Here is a 4,059-nt window from a genome sequence, read left to right as displayed (position 1 = left end):
ATCACACGCCTCAGCACTCGTGAGTAAGGCAAGGCAGCGCCTTTACCACCTCAGGCAATTGAGGAAATTCAGAGTGTCTCCGAGGATCCTCCAGTGCTTCTACGCAGCGGCGGTGGAAAGCATCTTGTCCGGGAACATTACCATCTGGTTTGAGAATTGCTCTGCCAAGGACAAGAAGGCTCTGCAGAGAGTAGTGCGTTCGGCCGAACGCACTATGGGAACTTCCCTTGCCCCCCTGCAGGAACTATACATCAGGAGGTGCAACTCCAGAGCCAACAATATCATGAGACCCCTTCCACCCCTGCAACGGACTGTTCCAGCTGCTACGTTCAGGCAAACGCCTCCGTTGCCATGCGGTGAGAATGGAGAGGTTGAGAAGGAGTTTCTTCCCAGAGGCCATTCGGACTGTAAACGCCTATCTCACCAGGGACTAACTCTACTGAACGTTTTTCCTTCCATTATTTATTATGTAAAGGTATATGTGTGTTATGATTGTGTTTATAGTTTGTTTGGTTGTTTGTCTTTTTGCACAAAAGTCCGCGAGCATTGCCACTTTCATTTCACTGCACATCTCGTATGTGTATGTGACAAATGAACTCGACTTGACTTGAGGTATCTTTTTTAAACATTTCCTTTTGTTTAATATTTGTAATAATTCCTATGTATCCATATGTGTTTTAATTATCTCTTTGTTAAATGATTTTTTAATTGTTTATTAGGATTATAATAGTTGCACAGCAGAGGCATTTAAACACAGTCAAAATTTACAATGCTTTGATAGAAGGGAAGGTGCCTCTGTCATCAGTCATCGCTTGTCGGACACCTTCCCCAGGGCACGGCCTATGGACTATGTTGCTCAAGGCCTGATCACCACTCAGACCACATTTGCCAACTCCATGGAGAGCCAATAGAATCAGTACCCCACACCTGGTCCTAGTGAGTTGTGAGCATAAGGGGGAAGACCAAGTCCAGCAAGATTTAATAATATCCTTCCAATGATTAAATAGCCAGAACTATGTAGGATACCCCTGCTGAGTCTGGCCTTCAATACTTCAGTCCAAAAATATAATTGTTTTTCCTGTTGCAATCTGCCAGTCTGTTTACACCACTCAATTTGCCTTTGCTCAGCATTTCCTACTTGCAAGACAGCATACCATGTTCAGAACCAGATTCCCAGCCCCCAAAAATGCATTTATTTCTCTATAATGCGATTTCAAAAAAGTTTAATCATTGTTTTTTGCTGCTGAGAAATCTCATAAAACAAGTAAAACTTGCCCAGTCTGCAACAAAAACATTTTAAAGAAATGAGTCAATCATTGACTCGTATATTCAAACACTCCTATCTTCTAATAATTTGGTTATTTACATTTTTTTACTGCCAAGTATCAATTGTAAAATACGCGCATTTGATTTCAAGGTCTGATCAGCAACATTTTCCTGAAAGGATCATCAAATTATTCTGTCATTCCTTTAAATTTGTGCACTGGAACCAAACTGTTTTCCAATTAAGAATAGGTGACGTTTCAGGTTGAGACTCTTCATCAGACTTCTTCTGCTGATGGGTCTCAAACCAAAACGTGGCCTTTTCCTTTTCTCCAGATATGTCGCCCAACCTGCTGAGCCACTCCAGCTTTTTGAATCTATCATCGGTTTAAACTAGTTCATTCCTACACTGTTTTCCAATTAGTTGGATCAATTGGACGATCTTCTAATCTAATAGCATTGACCAAAACTGAGCATAATGGAACAGTGTGGAAACAAGTCCTTCAGCCCAACTAGCCCATATCAACCAACATGGCCCATCGGCACTAATCCCACTTGCCTACGTTTGGCCCATATCACGTTTGGCCCTAAACCTGACCTATCCATGTACCTGTCTAAATGTTTCTTAAACATTGCAATAGTACCTGCCTCAACTGTCTTAAATATAGAATTTAAAAGTAAACAATTATTAAACAGTATGCTGGTCTATTGAAATAGCAGATTACAGCACTGTGATGATTACGGTGGCATAGTGGCACACGGTGGATTATGGTGGCATAGAGTTGCTGCCTTATAGTGCCAAAGACCCGGGTTCGATCACGACCATGGGTGCTCGTCCATACGGAATTTGTACGTTCTCCCTATGACCTGCGTGGGTTTTCTCTGAGATCTTTGGTTTCCTCCCACAATCCAAAGGCGTACAGGTTTGTAGGCTAATTGGCTTGGCAAATGTAACATTGCCCCTAGTGTGTGGACTGGAGAGTTAATGTGCGGGGATCGCTGGTCAGTGCTGACACGGTGGGCCGAAGGGCCTGTTTCCGCACTGTAGCTAAATAAATGTAACCCACAGAGCAGGAGTAACTATCCATGGGTAAGTAAGTTCAAATGTCACCACAGGAGTTGCAGAATTTAAATTCAAGGGGAAAAAAAATAGAATTTAAGGAAGAAGAATTAGGTTTTTATCGATGAGCACAAATTATTAGATTGTTGTGAAAACTCATCTAGTTCAATAATGTTCTTCAACAGAGTAATATTTGTCAAGTCATAGTCATGGAGAGACACCGTGTGGAATCAGGCCCTTAAGCCCAACTTGCCCACACCGGCCAAAATGTCCCAGCTACACTAGTCCCGCCTGCCCACGTTTGGTCCATATCCCTCCAAACATGTCCTATCAATGTACCTGTCTAACTGTTTCTTAAATGTTGGGATAGTCCCTGCCTCAACTACCTCCTCTGGCAGATTGTGCTTGCCAATGTGATAGACTTTTAACTGTCCTCTGACGTGGTCTGGCAAACTACTCACTTGTAACATAAGCACCACATTAATGGACCGTAGAGGTTGAAGAACACGCCTCACCAGCACCACCGCATTCCCAAAGGTAATTAATGTTAAACAACAGGCTGTGAGATGTCAGCGGCCCTTGCATCCCACAAAATGAAGATATTGAAATAAAAAGCCCTTTATTTTCTTCACGGAATAAAGAAAGGTGGGAGTAGAATAGATAAAAAGAGAAAGAGGGCTTAAACTGAGGAGATTAAATATTTCTCAATTTACTTAGAAATATTGAGCATCAAATTTTTTATTACTAATTGGTTAGTGTAGATGTGGAGCAAAAGCAATTAATAAAGTTAAAAGGGTATTCATGCTCATGACCCTGTGGTGATTCAAGATCTGCCAGCACCACTGAATTTACTTCTGACATGCACAATAAATTCCATCTGGGATTCACCTCATCAGTAATTTCTGAATTTAGCCCCCAGTCAAAACCACTGCATGTTTTATTCAAGAGGCCTCCACATGCAGAACCCTTCATTAGTAGTGTTACTGTTCTGAATATTAAAACAAGCCTTCAATTCTCAACTCCCTTTCCTCTCGCACATTTTACAAACAAATATCAATACTTCTGTTGATTTTGTCCATCAATATTTCTGGAGTCGTATTTACCAACTGTTTCAGGGATGTTTTCAGTCACTACTCACCTGCTCATGTGAGCTCCTTTTAAGCACGTTTTTTATCTTGAAACTGTTCTCCTTGCTTTCAAAGCCCACTAAAAATAGATTGAAATTCCTCAGTGTCTCTTGTTCAGCTGCCCTAGCTTTAGCAGAAACCCCCTCGTTCACACATAAATGATAAATGAGGCAAAATTAGTAGAATTAGGCCATTCGGCCCTTCAAGTCCACACCGCCATTCAATCATGGCTGATCGATCTCTCCCTCCTAACCCCATTCTATTGCCTTCTCCCCATAACCTCTGACACCTGTACCTGTCAATAATTTATCTATCTCTGCCTTAAAAATATCCACTGACGACCTCCACAGCCTCCTGTGGCCAATAATTCCACAGATTCACCACCCTCCGACTAAATACATTTCTCCTCATCTCCTTCCTAAAACAACATCCTTTAATTCTGAGGCTATGACATCTGGTCCTAGACTCTCCCACTAATGGAAACATCATCTCCACATCCACTCTATTCAAGCCTTTCACTATTCTTTATGTTTCAATAAGGTCCCCCCTCATTCTTCTAAACCCCAGCGAGTACAGGCCCAGTACTGACAAATGATCATCATAGGTTCA

Source organism: Amblyraja radiata, unplaced genomic scaffold (assembly GCF_010909765.2).
Source record: "Amblyraja radiata isolate CabotCenter1 unplaced genomic scaffold, sAmbRad1.1.pri S71, whole genome shotgun sequence".
NCBI classification, from domain to species: domain Eukaryota; kingdom Metazoa; phylum Chordata; class Chondrichthyes; order Rajiformes; family Rajidae; genus Amblyraja; species Amblyraja radiata.
This window is presented reverse-complemented; position numbering follows the sequence as displayed.